Raw genomic sequence first — 20,585 nt, 5'->3', positions numbered from 1 at the left:
GTTGGAGAAGACTCTTGAGAGTCCCTTGGACTGCAAGGAGATCCAACCAGTCCATTCTAAAGGAAATCAGTCCTGGGTGTTCTTTGGAAGGAGTGATGCTAAAGCTGAAACTCCAGTACTTTGGCCACCTCATGTGAAGAGTTGACTCATTGGAAAAGACTCTGATGCTGGGAGGGATTGGGGGCAGGAGGAGAAGGGGATGACAGAGGATGAGATGGCTGGATGGCATCACCGACTTGATGGACGTGAGTGTGAGTGAACTCTGGGAGTTGGTGATGGATAGGGAGGCCTGGCGTGCTGCGATTCATGGGGTCGCAAAGAGTCGGACACGACTGAGCGACTGAACTGAGCTGAACTGAACTGAACTGAACTGAACTGATTGGGCTTCCCAGGTGGCGCTAGTGGTAAAAACCCGCCTGCCAGTGCAGGAGGCTAAGAGATGCAGGTTCAGCCCTTGAGTTGGGAAGATCCCCTGGAGGAGGGAATGGCAACTCACTCCAGTATTCTTGCCTGGATGATCCCATGGATACGGTCGCAAAGAGTCTGACATGACTGAAGTGACTTAGCAGGCATGCATGAACCATTGCTAGACATTATACCTTAATAGAAAAGATAAGGATGATTAAAGATGTGACCTGGAATATAAGCAGCTCAATTCAGCTAAAGAAGCAAACAGGCAAACACAAAACAGTCAGATATAAGTCCTTTTTGTTCTGCTTCTTAAATAATTCTGTCTCTTAAATAATTCCCTCTCCATTCCCACTGCCAATACTTAAGCTCAGACCTTTTATTTGGCCTGGATTACTGTAATTATCTGGGATAGTTCCTTCTTTCTGCTCCTATTCTGGAAATACCCTACTCCCAGAGTAATTGTTTTAAAGACACAATCTGCCTCAACACACACACTTTTCCATTTTTACCTCCCAGCATTCCACATATCACTCTAGACACTGTGTGTGTGTGCTAATCGCTTCAGTTGTGTCCGACTCTTTGCAATCCTGTGGGCTATAGCCTACCAGGTTCCTCTGTCCATGAGATTGTCCAGGCGAGAATACTGTAGTGGGTTTCCATGTCCTCCACCAGGGGATCTTCCTGACCCAAGGATTGAACCCGCTTCTCCTGCATTGCAGAGGATTCTTTACAACTGAACCACCAGGGAAACCCCACTCTAGACACTACCCCTCACCTAATTTTAGTCATAAGAACTTTCGTGGCCTTGAGAATACTATTTCTATGCCTAGAATTCCCTTCTGTGCATAGTGAATTTCTGTTTGTCTGGTTTATGTCCATTCCTCCATGAAATTTTTCTCAACTATTTAGACAGGACTTAATGCTCACAGAGAACTCTTTATACCTCCATTTATACCATCAATTATGCTACACTTTTTTTTGATTCATATTGTTATTATTGTTTTTTATTTTTTATTTTTTTTTTGTATTTTCTTACTGGGGCTTCCCTGGTGTCTCAGAGGTTAAAGCCTCTGCCTGCAATGCAGGAGACCTGGGTTCGATCCCTGGGTTGGGAAGATCCCCTGGAGAAGGGAATGGCAACCCACTCCAGTATTCTTGCCTGGAGTATCCCATAGACAGAGGAGCCTGGTGGGCTACAGTCCACAGGGTCGCAAAGAGTCAGACACGACTGAGCGACTTCACTTTCACTTTATCTTACTCCTATTTCAATCTCCAGCAGCTAAATTAATAATTGGAATAGAGCAAGTGCTCACAAATGTTAGAAATGTGAATGGCTCTTTATGAAGCGTGGATGTGAATGAACCATGTGAATGGTTCTATACTAAGATTTGGAACTGGGAAATACTGATTTCTCAGACAGGGTTCTGGAGTTGTCTTCTGGCTGGGATAAGGTCACCATTACTCTGAGCTTCCTTCTGCCCTCCCACAAATGGAAAATATAGCAGAGTCCAGTTTTCAATAGGAAGAGCCAACTGCCTGCCAGACCAGACAATAAGGCTGATGCCTCATGTGCATCATTTAATATAGTCCCAACAGCCCTTTGAGGGAGATGTTCTTATTTTCATTCTACAGAGGATAGAAGCTCATGGGGTTAAGGGGGTTATTCAAGATCCTACAGCAACTAAGGGCTGAGATGGGTTTTGAACCCATCTCACAGAAGCTGCATTCTTTGCAACATTCTATATCGTTACAAATTATAGGTTGTGGTTTGAGTACTTGATAATTGTTACTACATTGGGGTAATAAGATTATCATGTAAATGTCACTGGCAAGAAAAATTTTAAATGTTGAACAGTCTTTTTAAGAAATTTTTATTAGAGTATAGCTGATTTACAAGGTTATATTTGTTTCAGGTATACAGCAAAGTGAGTCAATTATACATATACATAAACGCATTCTTTTTTAAGATTTTTTTTCCATAGAGGTCAGTACAGAGTATTGAGTAGAGTATTATTGTGCTAAATAGCAGGTTCTACTTTTTAGTTATTTATTTTTGGCTGTACCATGTTGCATATAGGATCTTAGTTCTCCAACCAGGGATCGAACCCACACCCCATGCAGTGGTAGCACAGAGTCTTAACTACTGGACTACCAGGGAAGCCTCTAATAGTATACAGTCCTTGAATATGTATCGTGAGTCCCAGTGAACTGCACAATTTGGCTTACACGTATTTAACATTTTTGCATTGAGAACATAGGTGAAATTTGCCTGTAGTTTCTTTTTGTGTCCGTCTTTGTCAAATGTTGGTGTTTATTTTATGCTGGTTTTGACTGGTAATAAATTGACAATTATTTGGTGAATTACTATCCTGTAGAGTCTCAATCTGGGAAATTAAAGATTTCTAAATTTTGGTATTTATATCACACAGTTATTTGAGCTCATGCTCTAGATTTCAAGCAATAATTCTGGATTACAAAGAATTAGAGTGATAGAGTAATGCCCTTGTTTGCCACATTTATAGACCCTAGTTGAGTTCCTCTACCATCAGATAGAATATCAGTAGTTATTTTTCATGTGGTTAAGCGATAGAGGTAAGCCGTCATTATTAACTAGGAAATGAAGATTGATAATGAAGGCACGGAGAGCAAATGAAGTATTAAACTCTCAGGATGCTAGACTCAGTAGAACATTAGGGATCACCTAGTCCAGCCTCATTTTACAAAATGAGGCTGACAGAGAAAGGCAGGGACAGACTTGACATAGTTACGTCAGAGCCAGGCCTTGATCATTAGAATAATGCTTGTATTACTTAAGTTCTCTTTGTAAATCTGGAAGTAGTTTACAGCAATCTGGACATATCAGTAGAGAACTGTACTTGATTTCTTAAAGTAAATTCACTTTCTTTTTATTGTTACATTTCCTCATGCCTTGGTGACTTCATCTATAGATGTTAAAAAGTAGCAGTTTTTATACTCTATGTAGGAACAAAATTCCATTCTATGGATGTACCAGACCTACTCTCCTATTGATTGATATTTAAGTTGTGTTCAATTTTTAAAATTGTAAACAATGCATAGGGTGAACTTTTCAAATTTTAAAGTTTATAGCTTACAACTGGTTCATTGATCATCTGATCATTTATGAAGCATTCATTCCAGGCCTGGCACTGTACTTCTTTTTCTTTTAACAACATCAGCAACTAGCAGGACAAGCTCTGCCTGTCAGTTCATAAGATGAAGATGGAATTTCTAGATATACTGCCGAACCCATAATAACCTTCATCATAAGAGCTATAATTTAAGAGAGTCTCCTCTGTATAGCCACTGTGCCAGAAATTTTATAAATGTTTATCCATAGATCAGTTCAGTTCAGTCACTCAGTCGTGTCTGACTCTTTGCGACCCCATGGACTACAGCATGCCAGGCTTCTCTGCCCATCACCAACTTCCAGAGTTTACTCAAACTCATGTCCACTGAGTCAGTGATGCCCTCCAACCATCTCATCCTCTGTTGTCCCCTTTTCCTCCTGCCTTCAATCTTTCCCAGCATCAGGGTCTTTTCTAATGAGTCGGTTCATTGCATCAGGTAGCCAAAGTATTAGAGTTTCAGCTTTAGCATCAGTCCTTCCAATGAATATTCAGGACTGATTTCCTTTAGGATGGACTGGTTGGATCTCCTTGCAGTCCAAGGGACTCTCACGAGTCTTCTCCAACACCACAGTTCAAAAGCATCCATTCTTTGGCACTCAGCTTTCTTTATGATCCAATTCTCACATTCATACATGACTACTGGAAAAACCACAGCTTTAACTAAATGGACTTTTGTTGGCAAAGTAATGTCTCTGCTTTTTAATATGTTGTCTATTTTGGTCATAATTTTTCTTCCAAGTAGCAAGCATCTTTTAATTTCATGGCTGCAGTCACCATCCCTCCCCCGCAGCCCCCCCTCCCCCCCCCCAAAATAAAGTCTCTCACCATTTCCATTGTTTCCCCATCTATTTGCCTTGAAATGATGGGACCAGATGCCATGATCTTAGTTTTCTGAATGTTGAGCTTTAAGCCAACTTTTTAACTCTCCTCTTTCCCTTTCATCAAGAGGCTCTTTAGTTCTTTGCTTTCTGCCATCAGGGTGGTGTCATCTGCATATCTGAGGTTATTGATATTTCTCCTGGCAATCTTGATTCCAGCTTGTGCTTCATCCAGCCCAGCGTTTCTCATGATGTACTCTGCATATAAGTTAAAGAAGCAGGGTGACAATATACAGCCTTGATGTACTCCTTTCTCAATTTGAAACCAGTCTGTTGTTCCATGTCCAGTTCTATGTTGCTTCTTGACCTGCATACAGATTTCTCAGGAGGCAGGTAAGTAGTATTCTCATTGTACACATGAAGAAATTGAGTCCTAGAGAGTAAGTTCTTCAAGGACATAAAATGAATATGTGGTAGAAATGAGTTCATTCATTCATTCACAAGTTTTCTCTTGTTTTGTTTTTCTGGGAGGGCCTACTAAGTGCCAGTCATTATTCCAGAATCACATTGAGAAGTACAAGGTAAGTAAACCAGATATGGCACTTACACTCTGGCTGGCAGACAGCAAATAAGTAAATAAACATAGACATATATAATGTGTCAAATTGTGACAAGTGCTATAAAGGAAATGATTGAGTGCAATGACAGAGAGTACTGGGGGCAGGGTGAGGAAGACAGCTGCTTTAGATTGGGTGGTCAGAGAGGCCTTTCAAAGGAGCTGACATTTAGCTGAAACCATGAAAAGAGTAGGGGAGTTCTTTCAGCAGGGGCCACAGCTGGTTTGAAAGCCTGTGATGGGAAAAATCTTGGCATCCTCTGCTGTGGCTGCAGGGAAGCTGGCAAGGTCAGTGTGGCCCAGGATGAGCACAGAGAGAAGGCAGCTTTGATGCTACAGAATTCCCTGACCATGGGTAGGAACATCCATTCTGTTTGCCATGGAATGGGACTGCCATCACAGGTTTAAGCAGGAGGTGAAATGGTCTTATTTATATTTTTAAAGAAGCACTTTGACTTTTCTGTGAAGAAAAGGTTAGAGAGAGGAAAATTGAACTTCTGAGACAAGTAAGGAAGACGTAGCAATAATCAGGTGAGAGATGACCAGAGCCTGGGCTTCTTGGGTGGCTGTATTAAGGTTGCAGAGGAGGGGAGGTAGACCCGCTTGTTTCTCAGTGATGTAAATGGCAGGGCTGTGTGACCTTAGAATCTGCCCCTTCCAGTGCCACAGAAACTGCAACTCACTGGCTGAGAATGGAGAGACCTTATGGAAGATTCTTATTTCTGGAATCTTTTAAATCCTCTATGTTGGCTTCTGAAAGTTGAATACTCTTTTTTTTTCAAAGAACTTGCAAATGTCTTTGTCAGTTTCACCACCCACGTTTGTGATGCACTGGTAAAACATTTCTGCACACCAGGGCTGTTGCTCACACTGACTCCTGACTTCATGCATTTTGCAAATGCACAGCTTAGTAAATGTGACTTCCTGCTGTTTGTGGTTTACAACACTGCAAGGGATGACTCAGTTCAGTTCAGTCACTCAGTCGTGTCCAACTCTTTGTGACCCCATGGACTGCAGCACACCAGGCCTTCCTGTCCATCACCAACTCCTAGAGTTTACTCAAACTCATGTCCATTGAGTCGGTGATGCCATCCAACCATCTCATCCTCTGTCATCCCCTTCTCCCACCTTCAATCTTTCCCAGCATCAGGGTCTTTTCCAATGAGTCAGCTCTTTGCATCAGGTGGCCTAAGTATTGGAGTTTCAGCTTCAACATCAGTCCTTCCAAGGAATTTTCAGGACTGATCTTTAGGATGGACTGGTTGGATCTCCTTGCTGTCCGAGGGACTCTCAAGAGTCTTCTCCAACACCAAAGTTCAAAAGCATCAATTCTTCTGTGCTCAGCTTTTTTTATAGTCCAACTCTCACATCGATACATGACTACTGGAAAAACCATAGCCTTGACTAGATGGACCTTTGTTGGCAAAGTAATATCTCTGCTTTTTAACATGCTGTCTAGGTTGGTCATAACTTTTCTTCCAAGGAGCAAGTGACTTTTAATTTCATGGCTGCAGTCACCATCTGCAGTGATTTTGGAGCCCCCCAGAATAAAATCTGTCACCGTTTCCATTATTTCCCCATCTATTTGCCATGAAGTGATGGGACCAGATTTCATACATGACCTTAGTTTTCTGAATGTTGAGTTTTGAGCCAACTTTTTCACTCTCCTCTTTCACTTTTATCAAGAGGCTCTTTAGTACTTCTTTGCTTTCTGCTATAAGAGTGGTGTCATCTGCATATCTGAGGTTATTGATATTTCTCCTGGCAATCTTGATTCTAGCTTGTGCTTCATCCAGTCCAGCATTTCTCATGATATACTCTGCATATAAGTTAAATAAGCAGGATGACAATATAAAGCCTTGATGTACTCCTTTCCTGATTTGGAACCAGTCTGTTGTTCCATGTCCAGTTCTAACTGTTACTTCTTGACCTGCTACAGATTTCTCAGGAGGCAGGCCAGGTGGTCTGGTATTCCCATCTCTTTAAGAATTTTCCATAGTTTATTGTGATCCACACAGTCAAAGGCTTTGGCATAGTCAATAAAGCAGAAGTAGATGCTTTTCTGTAACTCTCTGAGACAAAAACTGATTATCATCTCTTTATTTAAGTTACAAAGAACTGGGTGGCAAAAGGAGTGAAGAAGGAAGCCCTAAAGGCTTTGGATGAATTATTGGATTTATAGCTTAAATGCCTAAAAGTTACATTTCTTTTTTCTTTTTAAATATGCTTTTGAAAATTATTTTCCCCTTTTCTCAAAAACAATGAATATTTATTACCAGAAAATAGGAAACTACAAAGAAAAAGACATAATTCCACTTACCCAGTGATATCCCACTTACACAGTGACATCCCCTGTAATCTTTTAGTGTACACGAAGGTAACTTTTAAACAATCAATTTGTTTTCTTTTTACTAATATTAAAAATCAATCATGCTCATTTTAGCCAGTCTAATGAATATAGAAAATTATAAATAAGGTAATTTGCTATCCAAGGGTGGACATTGCTAACATTTGAACATGTTTTCAGGTCTTTTTAGTGTACATATTTTATATAATTGATATAGCATCTATTTTCCACTTAATGTTACAATCAAATAATTTTTCTGTGTTATTACAAGCTCTTCATAATTATTACATTTAGTCATTACATAAAACTACAATCTTATTTGCTACTATGTGCCTTGAATTTCTACCTACAAGGAGATCCAACCAGTCCATCCTAATGGAGATCAGTCCTGAGTATTCATTGGAGTCCTGAAGCTCCAATACTTTGGCCATCTGATGCGAAGAACTTACTCATTTGAAAAGACCCTGATGCTGGGAAAGATTAAGGTGAGAGGAGAAGGTGATGACAGAGGATGAGATGGTTGAATGGCATCACTGACTCAATGGATATGAGTTTGAGTGGACTCTGGGAGTTGGTGATGGACAGGGAGGCCTGGCGTGCTGTAGTCCATGGGGTCGCAAAGAGTCGGACACAACTGAGCAACTGAACTGAACTGAAATATATGAAATAAAAATAATACCAACCTCACTGGATTATTGTGAAAATCAAATGGGTTAGATGAGTTGAAGAGCACAGACCCTGATGTGTGGTTAATATTTAAACAGCGTTAGCAGCTATCATCAATTCCTTCCTACGAATTTAGTCTACTTCATTTTTTTCATTGTTTTATGGAAATCCTTAGTGAAAATCTTATCTACAGAGCTCTTTATGTATAGATTATTTCCATTTCTTTTAGAGTTAATCCCCAGAAGGAGGGGGCGCATAATGTTAAGAAATTTAACACCGTGTGCAATTGTCCCTACAGAATATGTTAAATGTATTGAGATTTGATTTGTGTTACAAGGGGCTGTCCTGTTGGCAATTGCCATGTGTAGGTGGGTGGTGTCACAGGAGATGACCCATGGGGTTAATATTCTGGATTGAGAACACTATTGGTTCTTAATTGCAACACAGAGGAGAGGGAGAAATGTTGTCCTAACTGAGTGAAGCAGAATCACCTAGGGAGCTTTTAATTAAAAAAAATTATTTTTGGGGGGAGCTTTTTAAAAATTTAATTCTCTCTTCCCTCTTTTCAGCATCTTTATGCACCCACCATGGCAGTGTAGGTCATGCCTTTTGCTTCTGAAAAACATCTCACTATCCCCTCTTTCTAAATCACTGCTAAAATAACCACTTTGCAGATAGAAGTATATCATTTCCTTTACACGTGTTGGACAGGGGAAGATTTTGAGAAACAATCAATGGTTTAGGAGACGGCAAGTAGTGGTTAGGACTCGGTCTGAAACAAAAACAGAGATTGCATCTGTCAACTTGGAGAGAGATGGCTTGATACATCCCTGTGGCTGTCTGTAGTTGTTCACAGCTTTATTCTGGAGCCCACTAGGAGACTATCTGCTGAATTTAAAGTGTGTGGTGTTTAAGGCGGCTGAAAGAAAAGTGAAAATGAAAGTCACTCAGTTGTGTCTGACTCTTTGAGACCCCATGGACTATACAGTCCATGGAATTCTCCAGGCCAGAGTACTGGAGTGGGTGGCCTTTCGCTTCTCCAGAGGATCTTCCCAACCTAGGGACTGAACCCAGGTTTCCCACATTGCAGGTAGATTCTTTACCATCTGAGCCACACGGGAAGCTAAGGAGGCTATGGCACCACAACTATCTTTTCATTCTGCTCTGAGATCAGTTTTCAGGCCCTAGGCTGTTCTCTTTATCCTACACCTCTACTGTCGTGGACTCAGTATGAAAGCCACTGTTCCTCCTCTTCCTCAGCCAGCCAGACTATTGATAGCACACAGCTTTTAAGTTTCCTCTTTCTAGGCTGTTTGAGTGGGGCTATTTAGCTTGTCCCAGCCTGAAGTCTAGCCAAACAGACTCTTCCATCTCCTTGTCCCCAATGATTGGTTCAGAGGTGGCACGACTCAAACTGGAGGCTATTTTCTTGGAGCTATCAGGAAAGACAGAAGAGTCTTCCTCTGAGGGGCAGGCTGTATGGATGATGTAAGTGCCAGCTGCTGGAAGTCATTGTGAATCTTTCTACCATAGAAGAGAATGAGGCCATATGCAAAGAGAAGCAAAGGGGGAGATGGAAGGAGAGACGGGGAGCTCGAGGACATTGTTTGAACTTCCGGTTTTAGTTGTAAAAGCTACAGTTTTCTTTTAATACTTTTAACTCTCTTCATGCATTTTGCCCACTCCCGTCTCTCACCTCTGGCAACCACCAATCTGTTCTCTGTATCTATGAGCTTGGGGTTTTTTCTGTTGGTTTCTTATTTTAATTTTACATATATGCAAGATCATATGGTATTTGACTTGCTCTGTCTGATTTATTTCATTTACCATAATACTCTCAAGGTCCATGTATGTTGTCCCAAACGGCAAGATTTAATTTTTTATGGCCGAATAGTATTCCATTGTATATACATACCACATTTTCCTTATCCATTCATTTATTAATGGACACTTGGGTTGTTTTTGTATCTTAAATATTATAAATAAAGCTACAATGAACATGGGGTGCATATATCTTTTCCATGTAGTACTTTCATCTTCTCTGGATAAATACCTAGAAATGGAGTTGCTGAATAATATGGTGGTTCTATTTTTAATTTTTTGAGGGGCCTCCATACTGTATTTTATAGTTTGCATTCCCACCAACAGTGCACAATGGTTTCCTTTTCTTCACATCCCAAACAACACTGGCTGTTTCTTGTCTTTTTGATAATTGCCATTCTTATGTGAGATGATATCTCATTGTGGTTTTGATTTGTATTTCCCTGCTAATTAGTGATGTTGGGCATCTTTTCATGTACCTGTTGACCATCTGTATGTCTGTGTTATTTTTACATCTTGATGAGTAAATAATATTCACACTTATAATTCCTTGCAGGTTTGGACACAGGTAGCTGGAAATTGTAAGTGCTCAACAAACATTTGGGTATTAAGTATTAAATAAATGAATGAATGAGTCAGTGGCATAGTATCCTTAAGCAATTTGGTTTCAGAGTCAGAGTTTTAAAGGTTAAATCATTAACCAGGAATGGGCTGGGGAGGTTAATCCATGGCATTTAATGATTGCCTGTTGAGAGTTACAGATAGAATCAGAATCAGGTAAATGGAAATAAAAAGTTCCAGCTAGTGCCAGAATGGCTCAGAACTGCTTCTACTGGGCATCAAAGCAGCATTTCTAGAAACCTGGCACTTCCCTCATTGTCAGGACTGAATCTTAGGAACATTCCTATTTATACCACCAGCACCATAGTCTCTGTCCCCCTTTGGTCTTTCAGCTGTCCTGGGAGGCACTAACTGACAGAAATGAGAGTCCCAGGACATTCAAACCCTAAAGCTCTTCAGAGATCACAGCTGGTGAAAAAGATACTGACATATACTAATGAGGGTATGAAGGCCCAAAAAGGTGGATTAACTTGCCCAAGGTTACACAGCTTGGGCAAGAACTTGGTGTGAACCTACATTCGATAAGGCTCCTTCCTTTCTACTGGTGGTTTCAAGATCTCTGCATACTCGTCACCTGAAGGAGCAGTTGTGCTGCAGACCCGTTAACCTGAAGTTTTGGGGAACATAAAGCTCTCCATTTGATTTAATAGTAACAAGTTTTGGAACCACTGCTGTATCTTGTGTTTTGCTCTTAAATTTCCAAGACCCTTTGTGACATCAACTTAAAGTGTGAGACGCAGTTCCAATCTGAGTAATGAACTGATTTAGGGACACTTGGTTTTCCTATGCTTTGTGCTTACGCAAATAGATCATGGAAACATTTTATTACTTATAAGCAACCTCATATCCAATAGTGTCCTCCCAACAACATTATATTACCCCTGTATTTCCCCAAAGAAACAAATACTCAGAGAGGGAAAATCATTTGTTTGCGATCATTGGGACAGTAGATAAGCAGTTTGAGCCCAGCTGTCTCACTTCAAATTATACATTGTCCCACACATTTTTTTTAATGGCACTTATTGTTTTTTAAAATAGGTACATCATCCAGAAGGTAAAAATCCAAGAGGTACAGGGAATGAAAAGCAAAGACCCCCCCCACCTACCCTAACCTTAGTCTGCTGTCTGCCCAGTTTTTCTCTCTGAACATACCAGTGTTACCAGTTTCCAGTGTGGGATTTCAGAGATTGTTTATGCATTTTGAAATGCATGTATATGTGTTTGTTTAGCTCCACCCTCATAAATGGTAGCTTAAAATGCACACACAGCACCTTGATCAGTTTTTTTTTTTAACAATATATTTCACCTTGGCATGCACAGAGCTGCCTCATTCTTATTAAATATTGCATAGAATCCATTGTCTGTATCTCATGTTATTTGACCAGTTTCAGTTTGAATAATGTATATGTTTTTAATGAGTTTTTTAGTATCACAAACAGTGCTGCAGTGAATATCATTATATACATATCATTTCAACATGTGGTAGTACAACTGTGAGCTAAATTATTAGAAATAATTTTCCCAGTAAAAGGATATGTGTACATTTCGAGTTTTGACAGATCTTGTCAAATTATCCTACACAGAGGTTGTGCTATTTTGTCCTGCCTATAGCATTGTATGAAGGTGCGTATTTTTCCACACTCTTGGCTAGAGTGACTTATTGGTCTTTCAATCTTTGCCATTCTGATGGGTGAAAAAAATAGTAACTCAGTGGAATTTTAATTTGCACAAAAGTACTTTTAAAAAGCTTTAGGGGACTGAACTACAGAGTAAGATTGTGAAATTCAGTGTACTTGAGCTATACTTTACTTCCATTTTGGGGAAACAGCTAATACAGTCCTTTTCCTTAAGCTTTAGAATGATCTCTGAAATTTGGAACTTTGCAACCTTAACAGTTCCCTGGGCTCCCCTGGTATCTCAGCTGATACATGTTAATTCTAAGAAAGGGCCAAAACATGTGTAACCCTAATAAGTCCCTAAAGTCCATTCTATCCAGTTACATTGAAAGAAGAAACAAGTGTCCTTCTAAATGGAGCTATTAAAAATGACTTCTATTTTTATTCAAATCTGTTAAGGAATATTGAAGAGGTTCCAATTCCTAGCCTTGAATTGTACTTCTCAAAAAAAATTCCTCAAGCCCAATTTGCTTCCACCCTAAATCTGCTCTGGAGTCTCTCACATCCCATTCCTCCTTTATCCTCAGCTCCATCTTCTTCTCCTCTTCCTCCATCTCCTCCTAGTTGTGATAAGAAAAAGACCATCCATACACATAATATGAGGTGTACCCTCTTAATAACTTTTAAGAGTATTTGTTGCTGTTTAGTTGCTAAGTCATATCTGACTGTTTTGAGACCCCATGGACTGTAGCCCTCCAGGCTCCTCTCTTCATGGGATTTCTCAGGCAAGAATCCTGGAGTGTGTTGCCATTTTCTTCTCCAGTGGATCTTTGCAGCCCAGGGATTGGACCCGCATCTCCTGCATCAGCAGGCGGATTCTTTACTGCTGAGCCACCAGGGAAGCCCTTTTAAGAGTATAGTACATTATTAACTAATTAATAGTGTTAATTATTACCATTAAGTGTAATGTTTTACAGAAGATCTCTAGAATTTTTTCATCTTATGTAACTCAAACTTTATACACACTAAACAGCAGCTACCCACTTCCCCTGCCCCCAGTCCCTGTCAATCACTGATCTATTCTCTTCTATGACTCTGACTACTTTAGATACTTCATATAAGTGAAATCAAGTATTTGTCCTTCAATGACTGGCTTATTTCAGTTAACATGATGTCCTCAGGGTCTATTTTCCTCTATTTCCCCTCTTTCCACTATATACCAGCTTTTGGGTAATTCAACTTGATATCTTGTTAGGTCCTGTCTCTGCTTCTAAGTCATATATATCGACTCATTCTACACATTCTGCGTCTCAAAACGCAGGACTTGGCCAACCCAGGATAAAGGGAGAAACTAAATGGAAAAGCACACAGATTCTTTTACAAAGAGAAGATTATACAAAGAGAAGATTATAAAGCTCACACACTTAATTTTGTTAGAGACACTACTAGATGTCTTAGACAGAAGAGTTAAAACTAGAGTTTTGACTGGGAAAATGAAAGTAAAAGTCAGATTGAAACGTCTCTGTTTCAAGAGGTATAATTGTAATATGTACCATATGCATATTTTATTTTATAATTAATCCCGAAATTTGGCTTTTTGGGGTGAGTTCTCTTTTTTTCCCTTTGACTTTTTTATAATCAGAAGGGATACTGTCTTGCTAATAATGTAACCTTCATCAGACAATGTTCCTGAGCCTCAGTTTCCTTAACTGTAGAATGAGAATAAAAATCTTGTCCCACATGTTTAATTAGGTTTTGTGAGCATCAATTATAAATTAGGAAGTATTTGACAAATAAAATCATTTTTCTGTGTGGTCCTTTGAGAGAAGCAAGGGTCCTCCTCCATTCCATCAACTCTGAGATTATCTGAATCAAAAGAAACTTGAAAAGAATCTTCATAAAATTTAGAAGATTTGGGAAATTATGCTGTTTTTCTTTCTATATTCATCTACATATTTCTGATAAATTGGAAATGGTGAGGGGTGGGAAGGAAGATTAACTGAAGGTGAAATGCATAGTGGGCTGCTGAGAGGGAGTTTATTCAATGGCAGCAATATGTCCTAGGATGGGTGTAAAGGGTGGTTTTTAAGTTCCACAAATGGTAGACAGAATAAAGGCCTTTCACGGATATCCACATATCAGTCCTTGGCGTGTGCAAATGTATTACCTTACATGAAAAAAGACTTGAAAAAGTCATGAAAAAAAGACTTGAAAAAGGTCATGAAAAAAAAGCCATGAAAAAAGTCACGTGAGACTTTGCAGATGTGACTGTTAAGGATTTTGACATGTGAAGCCTGTTGAGCGTAGGGGAGAAATCACAAGAGTCCTGATAAGAGAGGCATGAAGGTCCAAGTCAGAGAGAGGAGATGTAACAACAGAAGAAGAGACTGAAGTCATGTGCTTTGAATATGGAAGAAGGAATCATGAACAAAGGAGTCAGCGCAGTCTCTAGAAGGTGGAAAAGGAAAGAAATATTCTCCCCTAGAGCCTCTAGAAAAAGAACACAGCCCTGTAGACACCTTGATTTTAGTTCATAAGACCCATTTCAAGCTCTAACCTTTAGAACTGTAAGATAGGTTTGTGTTGTTTTGAGCCACAATGTTTGTGGTTATTTGTTAGAGCAACTGTAGGAAAAGAACACTGAACAATCCACCTGAACCATGAGTACAACTTGTAGAGGAAAAGAATTGTGAGGACAAAATGGAAGAGTTCTTTCGATAAGTTCTGTAATACTTTAGAAGTCACATGTGGGAAACCTCTAACTGAGCTTATTGTAGGAGGGGGTCACATTTTCCTTCTTATTTCACAGAAGCATTTTTGGTTGAAATACATTGCCAGGGCCAGGCACCGAGGAAACAGGTGGGAAATGGTGGTGATGAAAACAGGCTCTGATTGCAGGGACACAGAACAGCTGCATATTAAAACAGCAGGAGGTCATCCCGGAGGAGGGTCTCTATGCACTGATTCTCAGCTAAGAATCCTGACTCAGTTGCAACACTAACAAGGGTCTAGAATGACATTGTGGGTATTCCCTGTTCACTCTGGGAGTTTCCAGAAGTACCTGAAAAGTAGAGAGTTTTCTAATGTACTGGAAATCCTACTTGTGTAGAAATGGCTTTGAAACTGATGAATATCAGGAGTGAATGATATTAGGACCACATTTGTACTCATGGGTTGATGCACTTGGACCATTTACTTTATACTACTACAGTGGGTGGCTTTTTGACTCTTAACATTGGAACCCAAAAATGGGGTCAAATTTAGGAACAGAGAATTCTGAAATCCCTGAAGTTCTGAAAACACACAAAAAATTTTTTTCTTTAGCAGCAAGTGGAGACATGAAATGACGTGAAACTATTGTCTTTATTTCTCTCACTTGGTATGAAATGCATACATTTCATTGCAGAAATAGGAATGTGTTTGATTCTGAGGTGCTGCTCTAGACTTGAGTGAAGTGTTATGTAATGTATAGTAAATAGCTGATATTTCCTTTCTAAAATCGAAATCTAAAAACATTTAATCTCAAGAGTTCAGATAAGGGATTATGGAGTTGCAACTGGGACCAACCATTTACTGAGCATACTGGATTGAATGGTGTTCCCCAGAATTCATAAGGAGTAAGCCAAGGAATGCTAAGGATTGCCAGCAACTATCAGATGCTAGGAGAGAAGCATGGGGTGGGTTCTCCCTTAGCCTCTGGGGGAGCCAACCCCGCTGACACCTTAATTTTGGACTTCTGATCTCCTGAACTGTGAGAAAATAAATTTCTGGTGTTTTAAGCCACTTGGCTTGTGGCAGTTTGATATAGTGGTCCTAGGAAATTAAAACACTGGGCAAGAACCAGTTTAGCTTAGGAATAACAATTGGACTTATTTTGAAAGTTTTTAATTTTGAAAGTTTCATTAATTTATTCAACAGAATATCTCTTTCAGTAGAAGAATGGTAGCATAAGTATACCTTACATAGTGGTATTACATTCTCTTTTTAACAGTGTTAATAGGATATTCATTGCAACACTGCTTTTAATAGAAAACATTGAAGAAGCATTGAAGACTAATTATATAATTATAAGGAGCAGGAAAATCAGTTACAACACATTCATACTGAAGAATAATAACCACGCTAAAAAATTCACGCCTTTGAAAAGCTTCAATGGCATGAAAAATTGCTCATTTTGAGTTGAAAATAAGATATGGGAGTTGTCAGAACTCATCACATTGTACATATTATATGTATGCATTTCAGTGGCTATGCCACACACAGAATGTATCTTAGAAAAACCCTATAAATATATTGAACTCTAGTCAATAGATTTGCTTTTTGTAGTAGCATGAATTAGCAATTCTGAAACTATGTATCTTAGGCTTAAGTAAGTGAATAGATATACTGAGGATATGGAAGCTAGTTTTTTCACTGTTGAAAACGGTAGTTACAGGTATGACTAGGTGGAATTTCAGAATATTCTCTGAAGTGTTGGGTTGAAACTGGAGGTGTTAGTTTCAATTAATGTTTCTTAGTATATACTATTAAAATATATTATGCATAAAAGATAATATAGAAGCATCACAATTATATAGGTATCAGTTTAGATCAGTCACTCAGTCGTGTCCAGCTCTTTGCAACCACATGAATTGCAGCACGCCAGGCCTCCCTGTTCATTACCAACTCCCGGAGTTCACTCAAACTCACGTCCATCAAGTCGGTGATGCCATCCAGCCATCTCATCCTCTGTCGTCCCCTTCTCCTCCTGCCCCCAATCCCTCCCAGCATCAGAGTTTTTTCCAATGAGTCAACTCTTCGCATGAGGTGGCCAAAGTACTGGAGTTTCAGCTTCAGTATCACTCCTTCCAAAGAAATGCCAGGGTTGATCTCCTTAAGAATGGGCTGGTTGGATCTCCTTGCAGTCCAAAGGACTCTCAAGAGTCTTCTCCAACACCACAGTTCAAAAGCATCAATTCTTCGGCACTCAGCTTTCTTCACAGTCCAACTCTCACATCCATACATGACCACAGGAAAAACCACAGCCTTGACTAGACGGACCTTTGTTGGCAAAGTAATGTCTCTGCTTTTCAATATGCTATCTAGGTTGGTCATAACTTTCCTTCCAAGGAGTAAGTGTCTTTTAATTTCATGGCTGCAGTCACCATCTGCAGTGATTTTGGAGCCCCCCAAAATAAATTCAGCCACTGTTTCCACTGTTTCCCCATCTATTTCCCATGAAGTGATGGGACTGGATGCTATGATCTTCATTTTCTGAATGTTGAGCTTTAAGCCAACTTTTTCACTCTCCTCTTTTACTTTCATCAAGAGGCTTTTTAGTTCCTCTTCACTTTCTGCCATCAGGATGGTGTCATCGGCATATCTGAGGTTATTGATATTTCTCCCGGCATTCTTGATTCCAGCTTGTGTTTCTTCCAGTCCAGCATTTCTCATGATATACTCTGCATAGAAGTTAAATAAGCAGGGTGACAATATACAGCCTTGACGTACTCCTTTTCCTATTTGGAACCAGTCTGTTGTTCCATGTCCAGTTCTAACTGTTGCCTCCTGACCTGCATATAGGTTTCTCAAGAGGCAGGTCGGGTGGTCTGGTATTCCCATCTCTCTCAGAATTGTCCACAGTTTATTGTGATCCACACAGTCAAAGGCTTTGGCATAATCAATAAAGCAGAAATAGATGTTTTTCTGGAACTCTCTTGCTTTTTCGATGATCCAGTAGATGTTGGCAATTTGATCTCTGGTTCCTCTGCCTTTTCTAAAACCAGCTTGAACATCTGGAAGTTCACGGTTCATGTATTGCTGAAGGCTGACTTGGCGAGTTTTGAGCATTACTTTACTAATGTGTGAGAGGAGTGCAATTGTGCAGTAGTTTGAGCATTCTTTGGCATTGCTTTTCTTTGGGATTGGAATGAAAATTGACCTTTTCCAGTCCTGTGGCCACTGCTGAGTTTTCCAAATGTGCTGGCATATTGAGTGCAGCATTTTCACAGCATCATCTTTCAGGATTTGAAATAGCTCAACGGGAATTCCCTAACCTCCACTAGCTTTGTTCATAGTGATGCTTTGTAAGCCCCACTTAACTTCCCATTCCAGGATGTCTGGCTCTAGGTGAGTGATCACACCATCATGATTATCTGGGTCATGAAGATCTTTTTTGTACAGTTCTTCTGTGTATTCTTGCCACCTCTTCTTAATATCTTCTGCTTCTGTTGGGTCCATACCACTTCTGTCCTTTATCAAGGCCATCTTTGCATGAAATGTTTCCTTGGTATTTCTAATTTTCTTGAAGAGATCTCTAGACTTATATGTATAGAAATAATTATATATACATAGATAATTTTTAGCTCTGTCTTCTGAGAGGGCCTAGGAGAAATGACTCAGTAATAAAAGTGAGCACACCTAGCACACAAAACTTGGTTTCTAAATATCACTTTCCAATGAAAGAAAATAAGAATCCTTGGGAAAATAGCTGGTTCCAAGAGTGGGTCAGGAAACAAGATAAATCTGGATCATCTTGTGCAAGAAAGAAAGGAATTTCTTAAAGAACAGCAAGAATGTTTCAAAAGAATGCAGAAACCAGCTTGAAAATCTCTTAGTAAATATGGGACAATTTGTGTGTAAAAATTAATAATGATAATAATGGATTATAACTTGTTAAATAAAATCTATGAGGCCATATTTGTATCAATAAAGGAATAAATGAGTAAATAAAAAATGAGAAAGGAGGAGAAGTTCTTTCAGTAGAATACTGACAAATATAGAAAAGAGTGATGGAGACAGAAAACCATTAATGAGTGCTAAAATTAGTGGATGAATGATGTTCACTAGGAGGTTTAATGAAGAATGGAATGTTTACACAGTTTCAAATTATCTCCTCATAAATCACTTATTAATTTTAAAGGAAAATAGCCATGTTAGAGTGGCAACAAGTTAGCAGACTCTACTTTAACTAAGTGATCAAAGTTAACAAAACAATATTATTTGTCTACTGGTGAGATGCACTGAGAAGCATACAGCATTACTTTGGTGGTATTCCTGCCAAAAAGGCAAAATCTGAATCTGATCAGACAAATCCAAATCAAAGGACATTGTACAAAATAACTGGCTTGTACTCTTCAAAATGTCAAGGGCAAGAAACACACACACAAAACAGTGAGGAACTGTTCCAAATGAAAGGAGATTGAAAATTGTGAGAAATAAATGCACCTAAGATTTGATTTTAGACCAAGAGAAAACAATCTATAGAGGACATTTATGGGACAACTGATGAAATTTGAATAAAGATTGTGGACTGTGAATTGCATCAGTGTTAAATTTTCTAGTTTTGATAGTTGTACTGTGGTTATACAGAGAATCAATGTCCTTTTTCTTAGGGAATATGCACTGATTTCTCCAACTTACTCTCAAATGGTTTATACCAAAGGCATGAATACACATACATACATCTGATAAAACAGATGAATCACATGTATTGATGAATCTGGGCAAAGAGTATATGAGTATTCTTTTTGTTTTATTTTTACAACATTTTTGTAGGGAACATTTGAAATTATGCCAAAGTAAAAAGTTATAAAAATAAGGTACAAACCCCTGTGTAGTATGATCATAAGTTTGAAAGATTAAAACATTAAAATATATTTATTTACCTTATTTATATGCATAGGAACTGGAAAGAAATACAATAAAATATTATCAATGGTTATATCCTCTTTTAAGTTTTAAGGGTTATTATAAAGTTTTTTATTTATATTCAAAATGTTCTGTTTTCTTACTACCCTTGGAATAAAGTCCAATGACTTTAAATGTCCATTGGATTCTTCAGGGGGAGGTATTGTTTATCACTACATCTAAACAGCTACTCTCCTTTTCTCCATCACTTCCTATTCCCCTTTTCTGGATTAGTGGTGTCAGTTCCCTTTAATGGCAGAATGTTGGAAACAAGCATACAGTCTCAAGGACGGATTATATATATTGTAATACAGCCATCGTCATAACTACCAGGCAGTCTACACTCTGGAAAATCTTTTCTATGTGTTTTTTCCAAAAAAAGAAAAAAAAAAAAGAGCTTGGCTGTCCTGCTTCCTGGCTTGTGGTCAAGCTACCAGAATAAATTCCTTTCTTCTTCTAGTTTCTTCCCTTACCTTTTGGGCAACTGGAGATAGCCAACAAAATCCAGAATTCAATTCCTGTTGTTTCTTTGCTTCCTCAGTTCAGTTCAATTCAGTCATTCAGTCGTGTCTGACTCTTAGAGGCCTCATGGACTGTAGCACACCACGCTTCCCTGTCCATCACCAATTCCTGAGGTTACTCAAATTCATGTCCATCAAGTTGGTAATGCCATCCAACCATCTCATCCTCTGTCATCCCCTTCTCCTCCCACCTTCTATCTTTCCCAGCATCAGGGTTTTTTCCAATGAGTCAGTTCTTCATATCAGGTGGCTGAAGTATTGACGTTTCAGTTTCAGTATCAGTTCTGCCAATGAATATTCAGGACTGATTTCCTTTAGGATTGACTGGTTT

Source organism: Budorcas taxicolor, chromosome 8 (assembly GCF_023091745.1).
Source record: "Budorcas taxicolor isolate Tak-1 chromosome 8, Takin1.1, whole genome shotgun sequence".
NCBI lineage: Eukaryota > Metazoa > Chordata > Mammalia > Artiodactyla > Bovidae > Budorcas > Budorcas taxicolor.
The sequence above is the reverse complement of the archived record's forward strand: the minus strand, read 5'-3'. Positions refer to the sequence as shown.